Source organism: Schistocerca cancellata, chromosome 2 (assembly GCF_023864275.1).
Source record: "Schistocerca cancellata isolate TAMUIC-IGC-003103 chromosome 2, iqSchCanc2.1, whole genome shotgun sequence".
In the NCBI taxonomy this organism is placed as follows: domain Eukaryota; kingdom Metazoa; phylum Arthropoda; class Insecta; order Orthoptera; family Acrididae; genus Schistocerca; species Schistocerca cancellata.
This window is the reverse complement of record NC_064627.1, coordinates 238,226,135-238,250,607: the sequence shown is the minus strand read 5'-3', so window position 1 is coordinate 238,250,607 and position 24,473 is coordinate 238,226,135.

The window sequence follows — 24,473 nt, the reverse complement described above, 5'->3', positions numbered from 1 at the left end:
GAGATGCCCAAAAAGAGGAGTTTGCCATTCTCTTCCAGCTTCATAGTCAATTTGATACTAGAATGCAGAGAGTTCAGTTGTTGGAAGAACTCTTGAAGTCTTTCACACCCATGTGGCTACACCAGAAATGTGTCATCAACATATTTTAAAAAGTATGAAGGCTTCAGTGTACCCATTTCCAAAGATTTCTCATTGCAAAATCCTCTATGAATAAATTCTGCACAACTGGTGATAGAAAGTAGTCCTTCCATTTATTCACACTAGTCGCCACCACCTTAATAAATCACCAGGTCCTGATGGGATTCCAATTCGGTTTTACAGAGAGTACTCTACTGCATTGGCTCCTTACTTAGCTTGCATTTATCGCAAATCTCTTGCCCAACATAAAGTCCTGAGCAACTGGAAAAAAAAGCAGGTGACGCCTGTATATAAGAAGGGTAGAAGTACCTATCCTCAAAATTACAGACCAATATCCTTAACATCGGTTTGTTGAAGGATTCTTGAACATATTCTCATTTCAAATATAATGAATTTCCTTGAGACAGAGAAGTTGCTGTCCATGCATCAGCACGGCTTTGGAAAGCATTGCTCCTGCGAAATGCAACTCGCCCTTTTTTCACATGATATCTTGCAAACCATGGATGCAGGGTATCAGACGGACGCCATATTCCTTGACTTCCGGAAAGCATTTGACTCGGTGCCCCACTGCAGACTCCTAACTACGGTACAACCATATGGGATTGGTTCCCAAGTATATGAGTGGCTCGAAGACTTCTTAAGTAATAGAACCCAGTACGTTGTCCTCGATGGTGAGTGTTCATCAGAGGTGAGGGTATCCTCGGAGTGCCCCAGGGAAGTGTGGTAGGTCCTTTGTTGTTTTCTATCTACATAAATGATCTTTTGGATAGGGTGGATAACAATGTGCAGCTATTTGCTGATGATGCTGTGGTGTACAGGAAGGTGTCATCTTTGAGTGACTGTAGGAGGATACAAGATGACTTGGACAGGATTTGTGACTGGTGTACAGAATGGCAGCTAACTCTAAATATAGATAAATGTAAATTAATGCAGATGAATAGGAAAAAGTATCCTGTAATGTTTGAATACTCCATTAGTAGTGTAGCGCTTGACACAGTCACGTTGATTAAATATTTGGGCGTAACATTGCAGAGCGATATGAAGTGGGACAAGCATGTAATGGCAGTTGTGGCGAAGGCAGACAGTCATCTTCAGTTCATTGGTAGAATTTTGGGAAGATGTGGTTCATCTGTAAAGGAAACTGCTTATAAAACAGTAGTCTGACCTATTCTTGAGTACTGCTCGAGTGTTTGGGATCCCTGTCAGGTCGGATTGAGGGAGGACATAGAAGCAATTCAGAGGCAGGCCGCTAGATTTGTTGCTGGTAGGTTTGATCATCATGTGAGTGTTACGGAAATGCTTCAGGAACTCGGGTGGGAGTCTCTAGAGGAAAGGAGGCGTTCTTTTCATGAATCGCTACTGAGGAAATTTAGAGAACCAGCATTTGAGGCTGACTGCAATACAATTTTACTGCCGCCAACTTACATTTTGCGGAAAGACCACAAAGATAAGATAAGAGAGATTAGGGCTTGTACAGAGGCATATAGGCAGTCATTTTTCCTTCGTTCTGTTTGGAAGTGGAACAGGGAGAGAAGATGCTAGTTGTGGTACGAGGTACCCTCCGCCACGCACTGTATGGTGAATTGCGGAGTATGTATGTAGATGTAGATGTAGAAAGAATGTTGATGTGAGGACAAATTCTAGAAGATCAATCTTTGTGGGCTTGAATTTCTCTCTGATCAACTTGATGGAATCAACAAGCAGCACTCTGGTAAGAGAGAGACCACAAAACCTCAGCGTAAAGTTTGGTCATTGGGGTGTAGTTGAATAAGATGTACAGAGTTCTTGATATGGTGCTGACATTTACCAACACAGTAACTTTAAAATCAATTTCTGAGAAACACAACACTGTAGGTAAGTTTTTGAAAAAAAAAAAGCATTTGCATTGTTGAACTCTCATTAGTCATTACTAATAAATAACTGAGAAATCACAATCTGTCATGTACACACTAGTATTATTCACAGTTGAAGAAACTGTCACTGTAATGCTGTGACTTTTCACATGTGTGGTGATGAAATTTATTCCTTCAACTTCAAGAAAAAGAATTTGACAATGCAGTCTTTGGCACAGAAGAAAAGTTTCTAAAGATTCTGAAGAATAACAGAACTTCTGATAGATATTGATGAATCAACAGCTATAGACAATGAAGTATTACTGGTACCTCACATTTGATTAATTATTTCCTGCAAATATCACTTCCATATGAAATACAAGAAAGTGGAAAATTTTGAAGAAGAAGAAAGAGAGAGAGAGAGAGAGAGAGAGAGAAAGAAAGAAAGTATCCCTTACAAAAAGTAATTGAATGCCCAAGTGATGTAGCTGTAACCATGGTTGGTTGATATCATGAATTTAAAGTCCGTTTAAAACCTGCTATCTACATCTATATCTACATCTACATCTGTACTCTGCAAACCACCATGAAGTGCATGGCAGAGGGTGCATTCCATTGTACCAGTCATTAGAGATTCTTCTTTTTCCATTCAGGTATGGAGTGTGGAAAGAATGATTGTTAGAATGCCTCTGTGCATGCAGTAATTGTTCTAATCTTATGCTCATAATGCTTGTGCAAGCAATACATAGGGGATTTTAGTACATCCCTAGAGTAATCAGTAAAATCCAGTTCTTGAAACTTTGTTAATAGACTTTCTCTGGATAGTTTATGTCTGTCTTCAAGAGTTTGCCATTTCAGTTCCTCCAGTACCTCTGTGACCCTCCCCAGGGATTAAACAAACTTGTGACCATTCTTGCTACCCTTCTCTGTATATGTTCAGTATCCCCTGTTAGTTTTATCTGGTAAGGGTCACATTCACTTGAGCAATAAAGGCTATAGCAATATTGCAGCTATAGGCTACCTACGTAATGAAAATCTACTGTGTAATTGATAGGCAACAGCTTGTTGCAGGTGTGATGAAAGGGGACAACCTAGACCTTCAGTTGAAAAATATGTAACCTGACAGTGAAATTTCTTTGAAATTATGTTTGTACAAACATAGAAGTATTGTTTTGGTGAAGTAGGGATGACTGTGACAATTTCAAATCCTTATCATTTGCTGTTTTCTTTTCCTCCTGCAATATTTCACCTGTCTATCAGGTCTCTTTCTTTCTTTATTCATATTACTTCACTCCTGGTTTTACTGCTTCTTCCTTAGGAGAGTTCTAAATTCCTTCCAAAAAAATAGCTCTTTTTCTTCTTTGTTGTGTATTTCTAAACCTTTAACTTCTGAGATCCAGCTTCTTCTTAATTCCTTTTCCCAGAGATAACTGATATTTGTTCTGCCAGCTGATTTTCATTCATGTTGTACAACAGTCCAAAAAACGACAACCTTCTTTTTCGTATTGTCTTATTCTTTCAGTGTTTTAACATATTTCATTGTTGCTTTTTAATTTCCAGTCTTCTTCACTTGTTGTTGTTGTTGTTGTTGTTGTTGTCTTCAGTCCTGAGACTGGTTGGATGCAGCTCTCCATGCTACTCTATCCTGTGCAAGCTTCTTCATCTCCCAGTACTTGCTGCAACCTACATCCTTCTGAATCTGCTTAGTGTATTCATCTCTTGGTCTCCCTCTATGATTTTTACCCTCCACGCTGCCCTCCAATGCTAAGTTGGTGATACCTTGATGCCTCAGAACTTGTCAAGTTGTGCCACAAACACCTCTTCTCCCCAATCCTATTCAATACCTCCTCATTACTTACGTGATCTACCCATCTAATCTTCAGCATTCTTCTGTAGCACCACATTTCAAAAGCTTCTATTCTCTTCTTGTCCAAACTATTTATCATCCACGTTTCACTTCCATACATGGCTACACTCCATACAAATACTTTCAGAAACTACTTCCTGACACTTAAATCAGTCCTCCATGTTAACAAATTCCTCTTCTTCAGAAACGCTTTCCTTGCCAGTCTACATTTTATATCTTCTCTACTTCGACCATCATCGGTTATTTTGCTCCCCAAATAGCAAAACTCCTTTACTACTTTAAGTGTCTCATTTCCTAATCTAATTCCCTTAGCATCACCCGACTTAATTCGACTACATTCCATTATCCTCATTTTGCTTTTGTTGATGTCCATCTTATATCCTCCTTTCAAGACACTGTCCATTCCATTCAACTGTTCTTCCAAGTCCTTTGCTGTCTCTGATGAAATTACAATGTCATCAGCAAACCTCAACGTTTTTATTTCTTCTCCATGGACTTTAATACCTACTCCAAATTTTTCTTTTGTTTCCTTTACTGTTTGCTCAATATACAGATTGAATAACATCGGGGACAGGCTACAACCCTGTCTCACTCCCTTCCCAACCGCTGCTTCCCTTTCATGCCCCTCGACTCTTATAACTGCCATCTGGTTTCTGTACAAATTGTAAATAGCCTTTCGCTCCCGGTATTTTACCCCTGCCAGAATTTGAAAGTGAGTATTCCAGTCAACATTGTCATAAGCTTTCTCTAAGTCTAAAAATGCTAGAAATGTAGGTTTGCCTTTGCTTAATCTATTTTCTCAGATAAGTCGTATGGTCAGTATTGCCTCACATGTTCCAACATTTCTGCGGAATCCAAACTGATCTTCGCCGAGGTTGGCTTCTACCAGTTTTTACATTGGCCTGTAAAGAATTCGCATTAGTATTTTGCATGCGTGACTTATTAAACTGATTGTTCGGTAATTTTCACGTCTGTCAACGCCTGCTTTCTTTGGGATTGGAATTATTATATTCTTCTTGAAGTCTGAGGGTATTTCGCCTGTCTCATACATCTTGCTCACCAAATGGTAGAGTTTTGTCAGGACTGGCCCTCCCAAGGCTGTCAGTAGTTCCAATGGAATGTTGCCTACTCCCGGGGCCTTGTTTCGACTCAGGTCTTTCAGTGCTCTGTCGAACTCTTCACGCATTATCATATCTCCCATTTCATCTTCATCTACATCCTCTTCCATTTCCATAATATTGTCCTCAAGTACATCGCCCTTGTATAGACCCTCTATATACTCCTTCCACCTTTCTGCTTTCCCTTCTTTGCTTAGAACTGGGTTTCCATCTGAGCTCTTGATATTCATACAAGTGGCTCTATTTTCTCCAAAGGTCTCTTTAATTTTCCTGTAGGCAGTATCTATCTTACCCCTAATGAGATAAGCCTCTACATCCTTACATTTGTACTCTAGCCATCCCTGCTTACCCATTTTGCACTTCCTGTCGATCTCATTTTTGAGACGTTTGTATTCCTTTTTGCCTGCTTCATTTACTGAATTTTTATATTTTCTCCTTTCATCAATTAAATTCAATATTTCTTCTGTTACCCAAGGATTTCTACTAGCCCTCGTCTTTTTACCTACTTGATCCTCTGCTGCCTTCACTACTTCATCCCTCAAAGCTACCCATTCTTCTTCTACTGTATTTTTTTCCCCCATTCCTGTCAATTGTTCCCTTATGCTCTCTCTGAAACTCTGTACAACCTATGGTTTAGTCAGTTTATCCAGGTCCCATCTCCTTAAATTCCCACCTTTTTGCAGTTTCTTCAGTTTTAATCTACAGTTCATAACCAATAGATTGTAGTCAGAGTCCACATCTGCCCCTGGAAACGTCTTACAATTTAAAACCTGGTTCCTAAATCTCTGTCTTACCATTATATAATCTGTCTGATACCTTCTAGTATCTCCAGGCTTCTTCCATGTATACAACCTTCTTTTATGATTCTTGAACCAAGTGTTAGCTATGATTAAGTTATGCTCTGTGCAAAATTCTACCAGGTGGCTTCCTCTTTCATTTGTGTCTCCCAATCCATATTCACTCACTATGTTTCCTTCTCTCCCTTTTCCTACTCTCGAATTCCAGTCACCCATGACTATTAAATTTTCGTCTCCCTTCACTACCTGAATAATTTCTTTTATCTCATCATACATTTCAGCATCTGCAGAGCTAGTTGGCATACAAACTTGTACCACTGTAGTAGGCGTGGGCTTCATGTCTATCTTGGCCACAATAATGCGTTCAGTATGCTGTTTGTAGTAGCTTACCCGCACTCCTATTTTTTTTTATTCATTATGAAACCTACTCCTGCATTACCCCTATTTGATTTTGTATTTATAATCCTGTATTCACCTGACCAAAAGTCTTATTCCTCCTGCCACCGAACTTCACTAATTCCCTCTATATCTAACTTCAACCTATCCATTTCCCTTTTTAAATTTTCTGACCTACCTGCCCGATTAAGGGATCTGAAATTCCACACTCCGATCCGTAGTACGCCAGTTTTCTTTCTCCTGATAACGACATCCTCTTGAGTAGTCCCCACCCGGAGATCCGAATGGGGGACTATTTTACCTCCGGAATATTTTACCCAAGAGGACGCCATCATCATTAACCATACAGTAAAGCTGCATGCCCTTGGGAAAAATTATGGCTGTAGTTTCCCCTTGCTTTCAGCCATTCGCAGTACCGGCACAGCAAGGCTGTTTTGGTTAGTGTTACAAGGCCAGATCAGTCAGTCATCCAGACTGTTGCCCCTGCAACTACTGAAAAGGCTGCTGCCCCTCTTGAGGAACCACACGTTTGTTTGGCCTCTCAACAGATACCCCTCTGTTGTGGTTGCACCTACGGTACGGCCATCTGTATCGCTGAGGCACGCAAGCCTCCCCACCAACGGCAAGGTCCATGGTTCATGGGGGTAGTCTTCTTCACTTATCAGCCCTAAAATTTTTCTCAGGAATTACTCTTTAACTTCTAGTTTGTGTAATCTACTGTCCTGAATTAGGTATCCACTTGCATATAGGCATTTTGGTGTCATTGACAAGGGGGTAATCAATGGTTTTTGTATTTCATGACATGCACTTTTTACTGTAAATATTTTGTTGTTCCATAAACCCATTCATTCTTTGTATTTTCACTTACTGGAGATTTTCCTAACTCAGTTTCTTTTATTCTCCCCCTAGACACGTGAACATTTTCAGTTCAGCCAACATCTGTAAAAATATTGGTATTTTTTTGTTTTAGTGATTAATTTTGTTTCCTGTGCAGAGAATCTTAAACATGGTGTATTGGATATCTACTCCAAGGCACTGAATTACCTCCACCTCTGCTCTATTTCCTGACAGTACAGCAAGATCTTCTGGGAAATGCTAGGCAGTTTACTTCTGTAAGCTTTTTTTTCAGTTCTATTAGTGAGATTTAATATTTTTATTTTTTATTGGAAGTAAATACAATTCCGTGTCATTACTATGAGAGAGAACTGCAACAGATAAAGCCACCATCTTGTCTTACAGGTGTGTTTATTTTAACAGGATCAGAAATTTCTCCTTTGAATTTAACCTTTGAGACTGTCTCTGCAAGTAATTTATTGATTATATTTGTCAGTCTAGTTTTAACACCAAATCCTTAGATTACTTTGTCTAGAGTTTCCCTGTCACCATAGCCAAATGCCTTTCTGAAATCTACAAATTTTACAACTATGTTTTTAGAGTTCATTAGTGTGATGGATTACAGATTTAATATTAAATGTGTGTCCTAAAACTACCTTGATATTCAATTTAACAGTTCAATTTTTTCAGTTCTCCTCATTACAGCTTTTGAAAATACTTAATAAGCAACTGATGGGGCAGGGGGGGGGGGGGGAGATATTCCTCTAGTTATTATGTCTTTTGTCACTTTTTGTATGGAGAGGATGCACTGCAGAATGAACTGACTTCACAGGGTAACATTGATCAGTGCCCAGCCTTCCATAGTGTAATTAATTGCCAGCTAATATGAAGATGGCTATTTGTTTTTCTCACAAAGGCAGCAACTTTAATGAACTTCTAGTGGAATCCTGATTGTTGAACACATATTTGTGGTGCAATCACGTGATAAAATCTGATCATTATTTCACTCTTTTTTGTGGTGGTGGAGGGGGTGAGCTAAATACTTCTAAAGATAATTGGAACTTGTTTGTATGCAGCATTGCTTGTACATTGTGTTTTATGTGATTGTTTCTTGGTTATCTTAATAGTGTTTATTTTTCTGAAATGTGCTTCAGTTTCTTTTTAGGTATAACGAAAATCTAGTGAGGTGAGCAGGGGTGGCAATTCAGAGTAGTAGGTGAAGTGGTACTTAACCTATAGTTTTATCTTGAAACAAGTTAACTGAAGTAGTTACAATGCGTGCTGGTTTGTACTCCAAATATATTTCCTGGATTTTTGCTTTGCTGAACTCTCTTGTAGTAGCAAGTGTGTGATTCTCTTCAGGAGAAGTGAAGTCTGCTTTCTTTCTCACAGCTCAACCTCATGGACAGAGCTATGGGGCGAGTACAAATGTATGGTTGGTATAACAACTGTGACGTCACCTGCTTGAGTTTGCTCGCAGAGGGGGCATGCGGCAAAGTAGATGGAAATTTTATTCCTGGATACTTCCAGTGCCAAATTGTAAAGCAGTGGTTGTTGCGTGAGTAGAATTCACTTCCATCTGTAGTGCATTTAGTGCCATATATTTTAAATATGAATCCCACTTATGCTATATATTGTATTTCTTCATGTTAGAAATAAGATCTGGATGAAATTTTAAATTGTGGGTGCCCTAGTGAATCTCTACAAATATCATTTACAATGGCCACACAAACCTCAGCCAGTCCAGCTTTCCACACCCTTCTGTCAGCTGCATCTTCACATCCCAGATCCAGTATCTGTGTGCCTCCCATGGTATTATATGCCCATCTTGTTCTTGACTGTCATAGTGGTCTCTTTCCTTCAGCTTCTCCATCCATTACTGTCTTTATTATCATGTTCTCCCCTTTCCTCCTCTCAAGTCTGTACCATATGAGTCTTTTAGTTTTCACGCTTGCTATGATGTCAGATAGTGTGTATAATTGTCTAAGTTCTTTGGTTTTCCTTATTCTCCAATCTTCATTTTCTTTCACTGATCCAATTTTTTTGTTTTTTCCCTCCATGATCCATGTCTCGCTCATGTAGGACACTATTTATTTGATGATAGTGAGATATATTCTTTCTTGTTATGATTTCTTGTTCTATAAGGTTCTGGCAGTTGATTTTGATACTGAGGTGTGTGAATATGTCTGTCTTCTGTATTTTTAGATTCCTGACTGTTAGATGGTTGTGTCTTAACTGAGCTCTTTTTCCTATTACTGAAACTTTGTTTTACTGTCATTTATGCTTAGACATACTTTCTTAGCTTCTTCAATCAGTGCAGTTCTCATTTTCTCCAGGTCTTTCATGCTTTTTCCTAACACCACAATATCATCCACAAAAGCCAGAACATTAATTTTTTTTCCCTGCGGTGACTCCTGTAAATTCTTGTTTTACTCCCCTCAGGGTATTGTTGAGTGCCAAATTGAACAGGTTTTGTGGTATAATATCTACCTGTCTCACTCCTGTTTTCACCTCAAATGTTTCTGAGAACTCCTCCTATACTTCTACTCTATACTTTGTTTCCATCACACACATTTTAGTTAGCTTTATCAGCTTCTGTATCTAATATTTCTTAAATGTATGGGTTGAGCTTACTTACTGTAATACTAGATGTTATTTTATAGCATTTGCATAGTAGAGATATTCCTCTATAGTTGTGTGTCAACATTTTGTCTCCTTTCTTGTAAATGGGACATACAGCAGCAGTTTTCCATTCCTCTCCCATTTCTTCTTTGCTCCACACCTCTTTAATTAATTTGGCTAACCATTCATACAACTTGTCTTCCTCTTCTTTGGTGAACTGTGCTGATATCATGTCTATGCCTGGGACCTTCCCATTTTTCAGGCATTTTATTGCCTCCTTCACCTCAATCAGAATTGGTTCTTTGACTAATGGTTGTAAGTTCTGGTGGTTTTCTACCTGGTTTTCGTTGTTGTAGGTGTCTACCAGGTTGTTCAGCAGTTCTTTGTAGTATCACCTCTAGTTCTCTTGTTTCCCTTCATTTTTTGTGATCAGTTTTCCATTTTCATCCATCATTATCACAGGCTTAGTTCTGTACTCCTTTCTATAGCTTCTCATTGTCCTGTAAAACTGTTTACTGTTCTGGCTATAGTCCTCTACCTTCTCTATCTGTTTATTTATGAATGATCTTTTCTCTTGCCTGATTATTCTCTTCATTTCTCTCATGGCTGTCCTGTATTTTATTTGGTTTTCATGTTTGTTACTGTGATCATTGCCTGTCTGGCTGTCTTTCTGTCATGACCTGCTTCTCTACATGTTTCATTGAACCATGGTGTGCACTTGATATTGCTATTATTGTTATCTCTTAATAGTTCCTGTGTTGTCTCCTTTATAACTCTTGCTATCTTGTTCTGTTTTGTATTGATATCTTCACCTTCTTTGCTATTGCTTTAATTCTCTAATTCTGTGGATCTATTTCTAAGCCTAGTGTTAACCTATTTATTCACCTTCTCTTCTTTTAGCCTACTCACAAGCTACTCTTCTTGGTTCTTTTGCCTCTGTTGCTCTTACATGCTTGTTTTGGTAATGATTGTTTCATCTTTATTAGCACAAGAGAATGCTCTGGTCCTATATCAGCCCCTCTCATTGTCCTAACATCTGTTACAGCCTAGTTAGCCCATCGGATGAGATCTATGTTGCTTTATGTATGTCTTAATGGGGAAATGACGTACTGATTATTTTCCTGTTTCTAGCTGTGGAAAAGCTGATGAGCCTTACACCATTATAATTTGATTCACTGTGCAAGCTTAACATGCCTATATATTGTTTCCATTGGTGTTCTTGTGTTTTTGGCATTTAAGTCTCTCAGCACAATTTTGATGTCATCCTGTGGTAATCTGAAGCACATCTGGTCTAAGGTATCATTGAATTCATGTTCCTCCTAGTCCTCGGTTGAGGCGTGGACACTTACTGATGATATTTTTCTATATTTAATTTTGATTCTGATGTAACATATCCTTTCATTGATATTTTCTAGTGGCAACACATTGACCATTATTTTATTGTGGAGATGTTTGTTTCCACTGTATATGGTTGTATAGTTTCCCTCTCTGTACATGCCATGCCCAGGCTGTCTTATCTTCTGCAAGGCTGTAATATCCAGCCTGTATTCCACTAGTTCTTCATCAAGTATCTTTGTCTGTCCTGCAGCATATAGTGTTCTTACATTCTGTGTTCCTGTTCATAGTCTTTTATTTGTAAGAGGTTGAAAGAGTTTTTCAAAACCATTGTTAGCTGTGAGCAGTCTGATGATAATCCCCCCAGCTTTGTTTGAAAGATTTACTGTTTGATGTTTTGCAGAAGAGGTCATTGGATGTTAATTATTGCATATCTTAAGTAAATCCTACTTGCGATATGCTAAGAAACAAGAGAAACTAACAGTATTTTTCAATTACTTTTCAAAAGGCTAGTAAAATTTATGTATGCACCTCTTGCAAGAATATAGTTTGGTCTCTCAGGGGGAATGTATTCAAATGTATTAAGCCTTGTGTTATAAATTTTTTTATCATGTTTTGATGGGAATGGACGAGTGATTTCATGACTGTGAAAAAATTCAATTCGTCTGCCTTGCCAACATGAAAAAATTTGAAGATTCCACACTTTTTCCTTCTAGCACACTTGAAAACTTGCAGAAGTTCTTTGGGACTGTATTCTCAAAGACACAACACTTGAGAAATGAACACTATTTTATATGCCAAAGAGAAGTACAGAAATATTTCCACTGCCAAGACATTAGAGAACTTAATGAGGATAATGACATTTTCCCTTATTCTGTCCATCTCTTCCACTACAGCAACTGTAGTGGAAGAGTTCTCTCTTAAAAAGAGAGAAACTCTTCTTTCGAGAATACATTTCAAAAAAAACTTCTAGCACACTTAATAAAAACACAGCCATCCTATGAAGATATCACCAACAAGTTTGCAGCCTTCAAGGACTGAAGGATTGATCCGGTGCACAAGAAATAGGTGATTTCGATTAGTATGGTAAGCTTGTGTAAATTTAGGTACATTTTTCTTTCCTGCTAGCTCTTCACCTAACTTCCCAGCCACAAGCTGCCACTGGAGATGAGACCAATCACAATATACTGCAACACAAATATTGTAATGCATATGTACGTTACTGGCAATCGATTCTGTCTCTTATAGTGACAAAAGTTAAAACAGGAACAACATATAAACATGCTTTGGTGTCACAAAGCTATGGGAATTTCTCAGAGGCCCAAATTGAAGCATTACTGAAAGTCACTCTAGTAATGTCATTAAGAAAGACAACTGCAAAGCACAATATAGCCTATGTAACATTATGCAACAAAATACATGGACTGTGAATGAAACAAGTAAGTGGCCAAATGGCTCTTGGTAATACTGAAGAAAGGTCTGTATTGAATATTATCATCAAAGTGCTTCTTAGGGTTTTGCACTCACTTGTCAGTGCAGCTGATGGGAGAATGTATGTTAAGAGTTAACTGGACGAGCAATGCATAAAAACTGCTTGATTTAAAGATAATCCTCCTGACAAAGACTGGCTCTATGTGTTGTTAAAGTGGCAGTATGATGTTGCACACATTTGTTTAGTGTAAAATATTACACCATCATAAGCAAGTCTCTCATGTAAAGTTCTGACACAATAATTTTATAATTTGAGAGAGGAACTTGCTAGTGTAAAGAAAATATTCAATTATAGTGAGAAACCTCAGTAACAATCCTGGAAAATCACTTGTTATCTACACACATGGCACAAAGTACCCTGAGAAGCTATACAATAATTCCAAGTCGACAATAATCAATCTGTGGGTCAGCTGCTATTTACTTATTCCCTCCCTAAGTGATATACAGACAAGGGCATATTCAAAAACTCTGGATACAAAGTGGTGCCAAAGGCCATGTTGCAACAAAGTATGATTTGCTGCCTGTGCTGGATAAAGTCATACAACTGGATTGATAAGGCAACATTTACAAACCTTTCTGAACTGTCTTTTGTCACACATGCCAGTGTGTGGAAGGTATCTAAGTTCTTCTGTGGACAGTTTACTATCTCATTTCAGACTAAATGTTTGTAGGTTATATAGTGTTCAAGGGATCAAATTTGTACACTTCCAAACTCAATAGACCTATATCAGCTTCTGAGTGTTACTTTCTTCAAGTCCACGAAAATGTTGTGGAATATTTCAAACAGGATTACCAAAAACACACTTTCCGTTATTTGATGGCCAAAGCCTTGATAAATGTGGATAACATTTCTGAAAAAGTGGCAGCACAGGATAAGGATTGAATTGAGCACAATGTTGTTGCTGACTGTGCCACCTGTAGTGTAGTGCAATTTAACATTTGTAGCTATATATATTTCAGATTCCCTCATTTTTAATTTTGAATGGAATTTCTTCAGCATAATTGAGAAGCCTAGAGTGATTTGTTGTTCTGATTAATCACCCTTCAGTTATGTTTCACCCTCAGTCCCACAAATCACTGAACAAAATTCACAAGGTTTGAAGGAATAATTTCTGGTTGCACTTTCCATGTATATGGCAAAAGTAGATGTCACCATTCTCAATTCAAAGAAATATGCAATTTATCAAAATTGTTTTATTTATTTTTGTTTTCTGGTAACAAGGAAAATTATTATAACAATTTTTGGGTGCCTATGGCTTGTGCTCTTTGTATGCTAAATTTTGACTGATCATAATTTAGCATAATTAGTATTTTCAATTACAATTCTTAAAAACAATGACCTATCTCACCCCACTGGACAGTTACGGCAACTTTCCATTCTTATGAAATTTTTTCTATTGTACATGTTTCTTCAAAAACTATTTGCAGATTTCTTATCGGCTTCATTTGTGACTATTTCAGGGCTTCAGCTGTTATAGGTAATTCCTCCACCAACTATTTTTTATAGTTTTATTTCTTCTTTTGTCGGTTGAATATCATGTTAATCCTCGAAAATATCTGAGAATAGGCTATTTTCCTAGTTTTAAAATATGGTTTGGATTGATGCTATCCTGACCGATTATAATATTTACAAAGCATTTACAGTCAATGTTCTCACAAAATATCTGCTATATTTATGTAATTAAAGCTTAAAAATCATTAAATATCAAAATATGGTCACGTGACTGAAAACTCTGTTATTGGCTGATACTGTGTTGATGTCACAGGCTATGAGTAAGACAAAACCATACTTGTGTTATAGGAGCATTAGTTGAAGTCATAAGGCTTTTTTACATACTTTTTCTTCAAACAGTTTATCTATTTAGTGATCCTTCTAATCCTATGTGTATAGAATATATACAAGAATATTGGACATGGTTAAGTTTTTAAAACATAAAACACAGTTTGTATTGCATTCCTAAGTACTAGGTATTTAAGTAATTTAGCAAATAAACATATACAGGGCGTTTCAAAAAGAAAGAGCAGATTTCAAACATTTATTTCTCAAAAACTACAAATGATAGAAACACAATTCCAACGGTCCTTCACTCAATATGAGTACCAAATGTTACACAACAAATATCAAAACTGTACCTCAATATGAGCACCATTTGTTACACGACAAATATCAAACCGGTATCTCATTTCTTGCCACACACGACGCAACTGGTCTTTAGTTACCGAATTCACGGCCGCAACAATTCGATGTCGTACCTCTTGAAGAGTAGCGGGCATAGGTGGGACATAAACACAGTCCTTTATGTACCCCCACAAATAAAAATCGCAGGGAGTAAGGTCTGGTGACCTGGGAGGCCACAGACGATGACATTGATCTTGTGCTCCTGCTCTTCCAATCCACCGTCCTGGAATGGTGTTATTTAGGTACCGTCGTACAGGTTCAGAGAAGTGTGGTGGGGCGCCATCTTGCATGAAGATGAAGTGATTTGAATCTTCCTGAAGTTGAGGAAATAGCCAGTTTTCTAACATGTCCAGGTAAATGGTTCCTGTGATAGTTTTCTCCATGAAAAAGAAAGGTCCATAAACTTTGTTTACCGAAATTGCACAAAAGACGTTAACCTTTGGTGAGTCTCTTTCATGTTGAATAACGTCCCTCGGAGTTTCACTCGCCCAAATTCGTACGTTATGCCGATTAACTTTACCAGAAATGTGAAACGTTGATTCATCTGAAAAAATTAATCGTTCGGCAAAATTGTCCTCTTCCATGTCCTGTAGAATTGCAGTTGAAAATTCGAACCTTTTGTTGTGGTCGTCAGGACGCAATGCTTGCAATAACTGCAGTTTGTACGGCTTCATGTGCAGACGGTTACTCAGAACGCGCCATACCGTTGTTTTAGACATGTTTAGTTCGTGACTTGCCCGTGTCGTGGATTTTCTAGGGCTCCTTTCGTAAGCTGCACGGACACGCTCGACATTTTCATCCGATGTGCGTGGACGACCCGTGCTTTTTCGCTTGCAGATGCAACCATCTTCTACGAATCTGTGATGCCACTCATAAATTTGCTTATGACGAGGCGGCTGTTTGTTGAATTGACGGCGGAATGCACGTTGCACACCAACAATGGACTCTAACTTTGCAAATTGCAGCACACAAAATGATCGTTCCTGTGGTGTCGTCGCCATTTTCCTACAAACAAACGCCAGCGCCACTGCGGATTTGCATGGAACTTCTGCGCGGACCATTGAAAAACTTTGAACCTTTCTCTGACAAGAAACGTTTGAATTGTGTTTCTATCATTTGTAGTTTTTGAGAAATAAATGTTTGAAATCTGCTCTTTCTTTTTGAAACGCCCTGTATTCAACAAACATTAAAGACAACATACAAAGTAGAATATTCATAATGCACATTTATTTTTGCTGTTTGGCTTCTAGGTACTCTGTCAGACTATCAATGATCAACTAAATATGCCTTCAATCAGCCTTAAAACTACTGATTTAAAGTGTTTAGGCAGATTATTATAAATGTTTATCCCAATATGTAAGAGTGCCTTTTTGGCACAATGATGTTCTCACCTGCTTCATATGAAGATCAGATTTTTGTCTTGTATTGTATGCATGTATATCTTCATTTTGTAACAAGATACCTGCGTGTCTATCAATATATTGTATTATGAAAACTGATGTTCTGTAGATAAAAATGCAAGGAAGAGGAAGAATTGACACTTTTTTGAATATGGGTCTGCATGATTTCCTATTGTTTACCCCTTCAATAATTCTTAGCATTCTCTTTTGCAGCCTGAAAAAGTTTAATATTTTTTGTTGCATTGCCCCAAAAGATTATGCCATATGTAATTACAGAACGCGCATAGGAGTAGTATACATTTAACAGGTTGGCTTTGCTGCAACAACTTTTTAAGATCCTCATCATGTAGCAGGCTTTGCTTAGTTTCCTTTGTAGTTATTGATTTTGTACCTCCCATTTTATGTTGTTCTGGAGCTAGAGTCCTAGAAATTTTGTGCTGTCAACACTTTCAAGAATTCTGTTCCTTAGGTCTACTTGTATGTTCGGGTGGTGCCTTCCTTTTAGATTGTAGATGTTCAATGCTACTGCCTTTTCTATGTTTATATTAGATTGTTACAGCTGAACAACTGTTCCACAGTGTTCATTGTTTGTACAGCAGAGTCTTAGTTTTTCTTCTGTTTTCCCACTATTAAGGAAGCTTGTATTGCCTGCAAATTGGAGGATAGTTTGGCAATACTTCTTGTATATAAGGTAATTGACAGAGGAGAAACAGAATGGGTCCTAATACTGGTCTTTGATGGACACCATATTTCACATTTGCATATCCTGAATAGTAGTAGCTGATTTTGTTATGGTTATTCCTTTCCCTGCTCCCTGCTCCATCACTAAACTCAGTCAGAACTAAGGAATTTTAGAACTTTTGCAAATGGATCCACATATTGATTGTCAGCTATCAGCCATGAGCTACGACCCAAAGCACAAGAAATTTATTCTTGGCAAAACTTGTTGGTGATTTCCTCTGTAGAAGACACTCAGCAGAGAAACTGTTTCCAGCAGGCATTCAGTGGTGCAACAGAATGTATCCAGCTACAGATAAAGAGGTCACACGTTTGAATCCCAGAAGGGATACATACATTTAAAGTTTTATACAAAAAAAAAGCATTAGCAAGAACTGATTGTACCAGTTGTTTCGATTTGGTATGTATTATCTACAGCTTCATATTATTCTTAGTCTGAGAAATGGAAAATGGAGCATAAACGCGTTTACTTTGTGAACAAACAACTCAATTTTTTAGAAAGCATTGCTAGTGGTGAAGTTATCACCAAACACCCACAATATAAAGAGGTGTAGGACAATAAGGTTATATGGAGAGATATAAAGCATATAAAACATGCCGGTGACACAGACGTAAGTGCTGTTGTCTGTCTCAGTGTAAACTGACATTGGCATCTGAAGCAGACTTACTTCATCTTTATGTAACATGATGAGCTATAAAAGTTTATACAATAAGTATCCTAACTGGACAGTACGCAGATAACATTGTTTCTAATAAAGTTAAAAGTGTGTGATCACATTAATCTAGAAAATATCTTTTTGAATGTAAAGCATGTGAACAGTGACTGCCAATGTAAGTGCATGTAATCAGCAAGGAAATAATAATAATAATAATAATAATAATAATAACAATAACAATAATAATAATAATAATAATAAAAGAATAGGCCTCTGGTATGTTCTGCCAGTCGTAAAAGGCGACGAAAAGAACAAACCACTAATAGGGCTAACCCCCCTTTTAGTGTGATTACTTGGTTCAGGACAGAACTAAAGAGGTCTCGGACAAGCGCCGTCATGGTCGGGGACGACGCTTGAACCCTATGACCGCCCACAATGGTAACGACACTGCTAGCCAACTGGAAAATGATTTAAATCCAAATAGAGGTGTTTTGCAGGATATGCTTCCTGCAACCACCCTAGAAGGAAAACAAAGACAGAGGATGAGATGGTCAGATGAAGTTAATCAACACCTCATGTTCTGTTATTACCAAGCAACAAACCTAGGAACCAACACAACTGGATACAGATCACAAGTATACACAACATTTATTACCAGATATCCAGAATTAAAATTTTTAACAGAACAACGACTAGCTGATCAGATCCGTGTAATAATCAAAAATAACAGGATACCCAGTCAGAATTAGAAAACATCAAACAACAAGTACAACAAATACTGGAACAAAATAATGTGCAATCAGAAGAAGAAGAAAATACAGTAATGGACTCAAACCTCACAGAGAAAAACAAACAAAGAACAACACGCTTCAATTAATCAGAGGAAACCGAAATCTTAAGACTGCCACCAGAACAAACACAAATAGAACACGAAGTGACACACATGTTAGATATAGAAGAAAAATTTCAGCTGACATATATAGAATACAAAGACACAAATACAGACATTAGACCATTCTTGCATAGACCACCAAATAACCCACAAGTTGAAACAACAATAAAAACTATCAACACAATCATACACAACAAAATAAATGAAAACATAACTATGGAAGAGTTACAACTACTGGTTTATATAGGAGCACTCACTACACTAAATATACATACTAGGCAGAGATCAGAACCAACCAACACACAGAAGAAACCCACAAAACCAGCATGGCAACACAGGCTACAGATCAGAATATAAAAACTGAGGAAAGACATCGGACAGCTAACACAATTTATAAGAAATGAAATATCAGACAAAAAACGAAAAAGGTTAAGTAAAATCTCACAACAAGAAGCGACAGAGCAATTAGATGAAAAGAAGCAGAAATTACAAGCATTGACCAAATGACTTAGAAGATACAAAAAAAGTGAAAATAAAAAGAAACAAAACCAAACACACAACACAAACCAAAAGAAATTTTACCAGACAATAGACGACACACACATTAAAGTAGACAATCCACCAAGCATAACAGACATGGAACACTTCTGGAGCAACATATGGTCAAACCCGGTACAACGTAACAGGCATGCACGGTGGATACAAGCAGAAACAGACACATACAATATGATACCACAAAGGCCTGAAGTGATAATTTTGCAACATGAAGTCACCCAAGCAATTAATTCTACTCAGAGTTGGAAAGCTCCTGGAAAAGATAAAATAGCAAATTTCTGGCTAAAGAAGTTCACCTCAACACATTCACATCTAACTAAATTATTTAACAGTTACATTGCAGACCCATACACATTCCCTGATACACTTACACATGGAATAACCTATCTGAAACCTAAAGATCAAGCAGACACAGCATACCCAGCTAAATATCGCCCCATAACATGCCTACCAACAATCTACAAAATATTAACATCAGTCATTACACAGAAATTAATGACACATACAACACAGAACAAAATTATAAATGAAGAACAAAAAGGCTGTTGCAAAGGAGCACGAGGATGTAAAGAGCAACTGATAATAGATACAGAAGTGACATATCAAGCTAAAACTAAACAAAGGTCACTACACTACGCATACATTGATTACCAAAAAGCTTTTGATAGTGTACCCCAATCATGGTTACTACAGATATTGGAAATATACAAAGTAGATCCTAAATTGATACAATTCCAAAACATAGTAATGAAAAATTGGAAAACTACACTTGATATCCAAACAAATTCAAATAATATCACATCACAGCTAATACAGATTAAGCGTGGAATATACCAAGGAGACTCATTAAGTCCTTTCTGGTTCTGCCTTGCTCTGAACCCACTATCCAACATGCTAAATAATACAAATTATGGATACAATATTACTGGAACATACCCACACAAAATCACACATTTGCTACACATGGATGATCTAAAACTACTGGCAGCAACAAATCAACAACTCAACCAATTACTAAAGATAACAGAAGTATTCAGCAATGATATAAATATGGCTTTTGGAAGAGACAAATGTAAGAAAAATAGCATAGTCAAGGAAAAACACACTAAACAAGAAGATTATATATTGGATAACCACAGCGACTGCATAGAAGCGATGGAAAAAACAGATGCCTATAAATATCTAGGATACAGACAAAAAATAGGAATAGATAATACAAATATTAAAGAAGAACTAAAAGAAAAATATAGACAAATACTGACAAAAATACTGAAATGGAGTAACACATACCTAGAAGCACTCAATGCACTTACACGATCACAATGCCACAAATATAGAATACATCACATACATTGAGCATCAGAAAAATTCACATTAAGCAGAAAGGAAGGAGGAAGGGAATTTATCGACATAAAAAACCTACATTATGGATAGGTAGACAATTTAAGAAAATTCTTTCTAGAACGAGGAGAAACTAGCAAAAATACACAAAGCAATCACTCATATAAATGCATCGGCTACATCACTGCAATTTCATAACCACTTCTACAACCCTTTATATCACATAACATCAACAGATACAAAGAAAGCAAATTGGAAAAAGAAAACACTACATGGCAAGCACCCGTATCATCTAACACAGCCACACATCGATCAAGACGCATCCAACACATGGCTAAGAAAAGGCAATATATACAGCGAGACGGAAGGATTCATGATTGCAATACAGGATCAAACAATAAACACCAGATATTACAGCAAGCATATTATTAAAGATCCCAATACCACAACAGATAAATGCAGAATTTGCAAACAACAAATAGAAACAGTAGATCACATCACAAGCGGGTCTACAATACTAGCAAATACAGAATACCCCAGAAGACATGACAATGTAGCAAAAGTAATACATCAACAGCTTGCCTTACAACATAAACTTATAAAACAACACATTCCCACATACAAGTATGCACCACAAAATGTACTGGAGAATGATGAATACAAATTATACTGGAACAGAACCATTATAATAGATAAAACAACACCACATAACGAACCTGACATCATACTCACCAATAAAAAGAAGAAATTAACACAACTAATTGAAATATCCATACCCAATACAACAAATATACAAAAGAAAACAGGAGAAAAAATTGAAAAATACATCCAACTGGCTGAGGAAGTCAAGGACATGTGGCATCAGGATAAAGTTGACATCATACCAATTATACTATCAACTACAGGAGTCATACCACACAATATCCACCAGTACATCAATGCAATACAGCTACATCCAAACTTATACATACAACTACAGAAATCCGTAATTATTGATACATGTTCAGTTACCCGAAAGTTCCTAAATGCAATATAACATATACCAGACAGGAAGTCACTCTTGATCAAGGTCCGCATCAATTTCCACTTTTTGACCAGACATAACGTCTGAGAAAAGAAAGAATAATAATAATAATAATAATAATAACAATATTCTGTTTCTAATCAGTTTGGTGTAGATTTGTGACTGTGATTCGGTTTTCATATGAGAGGACTTTCAAGTAATTTTACAAATAAGTTAAAATGTTCTTTCACATTGGATTTGAACCAGCAATCTAAGGACATCAACCTGTAAAATTTGACAGTCTACTGCTCTCACAATTCAGCTGTCAAACAATGGAGGTTTAGCTGGGTAAAAAAAGTTTTTTCTAGGAGTTTAAATTAATTGAATGATGCTATCCTCCTTTGTAACAGTGGGAGAGCATATATCTCAGATGTAAGTGAACACCTAACTTTACACTACAACACAATTTTAATTAAGTTGTGCATCGATGTGGTGCAATTTGCATTTTATGCAAAATTTTCAGGAGTTTTTATAGGCGTATTTGTATGCTATGGTATGAGACACCATTTGTAACCCATTTTCCAAAGCATAAATCCAAAACAAGACGTCACTGAATTAGCACCAGGACAGGAGCTGTGAGCTAGCCAGCAGTGTCACAGACACCACATGCCTCAAATGGATCATTTTAGTGGGATTTCAGATTACTTCAACTTCATTTCTGTTTTTATAGAAGAACACTGAATTTCAAGAGGAAAAAAGAAAGCATGTTAGCAGCATAAAATGACAATCATTTAAGACAATTTCCAGAAAACAGTCATATATCCTACTCCAATTTATGACTTGGTTCAAGCCAACTTAACAGTTTATGAATGTACTTTGATAGTATTTCATACCTGAGTGTAACTGAAGCCGATTCTAGCTCTTTCATTCTTTGTACTTTGTGGTTTGTAACCCTTCAGTTTGTTCCTGAAGTATAGAAACTTCAGGAATTATTTGTGAATTTTCTTTAATTTCAGAAAGTTGCAATTTTTAAAATAAAGTCTTAGTTTTCAATGTTATCCTAGATATTTCTTTACGTGGCTGTTTAAACTGTTCATCATGTCCAGAACTTTTGATTTTTTTTCTTATCTCACTATTACCACTTTTTCACGCTCTTTATCAAACTTTATTCTCATTTTTATCCCTACAAACCCAAATATTTTGTTTGTTGCAGTGTTCATTTGCCTAGATAGCTCTTGACAGTTGGCAGGTTTATTTTATGTTAGTATAATTTCCTCACTGGATTGTTTCCCATTGCTTCTTGTGTAATGGTAAGTGTAAATGGCATTTTGTATTTAATCAATTTACATAGCCTCTGTTTTTGTAAGGCAGAAACTTCATTTTAAAGTTAGACAAATAGTGAGCAGAATGAGGTACATAATTCCCGACAACTGCAGTAAATCTGCTTTTTCTCAAAAATGAGTTGTTGCCGCCACTTTGTGCTCTTTATTGCCATCTATTGATTACACTTTTAATACATGAACAAAACAGCTTGCAACTGCCCAAAAATGTACCAGCAAAATAGGCTACAGGTGCTTAAGTCTGTAACTACTTCTGGTTGCAAAACAAAACTGAGTGAATCCATTGCATGATGAAGTAGCAAAACTTCATATACCCTAAGCAAATGCCATTATCTACAAGATTTGATGATGCCAATTTTGTGTAAATGATGTCTTTTGTGTGAATAACACTGCTTTTCCAGCTTATTCGCTCATGAACATTAGTTTCGAGCCTGAGTGTGAATTTCATAAAGTTGTCACTGCTGCATGCTACCATGAAACAAAGTACAGTAGCACACTGGCTGTTACTTAGCCATACAAGTGCGTTTTTCTTTGCATAGCATCTTTCTGAGTGCATGGAAAGCATTTACGTTGTATTTGTTGCATAAAATATCAAGAGTGTGTTATTTGCTCCACAATCATGGTTGTTGACAAAATACATGTATGATCAATACAAGAAGGGAGAGATCTGTAAAACACCAGCAAATCCTTTTCACTGGAACAAACAGCAAAATGTATGAGGTAAGATTAAATCATCAACTCGCGTATTTTGTGCTGCATCACTGCACAGAAATTGTTAGAACTTCATAATGAGCACACCTGTAAACAGTAATTTACACTGATGTGTTAGGTTTTTCACAATTTTCTTTTCAGCCCCTGGGTGTGGAAAACTGCCACATGGTGTCATCTCCCCATTCTGCAATACAAATTTTTGTGTGCCTTCACTTTATTTTGGTTGTCTCCTTTGTTTTCACTTCAGGTGTTTTGTGTCATTTGCAACTGGCAGTGGTGCCAACAGCGCAATGTGGACCTCGGCTGGCCTGACATCAGGGCTCTGAATGTGGAGTGCATCAGGAGTAATCTTATGATACTGCCTGTTGTGTAGATGGCTGTGTTGCTTGGGCAGTGAACATTACTGCCTCAGAAACTCTTCACAGCCTCTTGGTCATGAGTGAGACTTGTTCAAATGCTGTGAACACTGGTGCAACAACTGCAGCAAGGTCTTAATTGGCCATGGCAGATTGTGTCACCTGGAAGTGCACAATGTCAGTGCAGATGATATTAGTAGTGCATGCCTGTCATGGTGATGGCGTCTGTCAGGGTAGTGTACCGTATTTACTCGAATCTAAGCCGCACTCGAATCTAAGCCGCACCTGAAAAATGAGACTCGAAATAAAGGAAAAAAAAATTTCCCGAATCTAAGCCGCACCTGAAATTTGAGACTCTAAATTCAAGAGGAGAGAAAAGTTTTAGGCCGCACCTCCAAATCGAAACAAAGTTTGTCCATTGTAATATGAGACACAATTTAGGTCGAATGAATGACGATACAGCTACAGTAGTTTGGTTCGTGTCTAAGCTTAGCAGTTAAGCTTTACCACGTAGCCATTCCTATGCGTCAGGCGCTCCGTCCGTATTTATACGGGTGCCCTTCCTTTTTCACGTGCTTCCTCTGGTTTGAATTGATTGCTTATTTTGCTTTGATCTGGTAATTGCCGTTTTCTTTGTTATAGGTGTTTGCGTCACTCTTAAGCTGAAAATGCATTACTGCACTGTGTTATGCATTGTTTGTCGCATTCTGATAGTGCGTGTTTACAGCCTGTCGCGGCTCCCAGCACGGCTTGCTTTTGTGCGCGCTACCGCCGCGTACAATTTAAAAAAAAAAAAAAAAAAAGAGAGGAATCGTCTCAGTAGCGAAACAATGACAAGAGACCGCAATTTGTTGTTACTTACACTGCTGCTT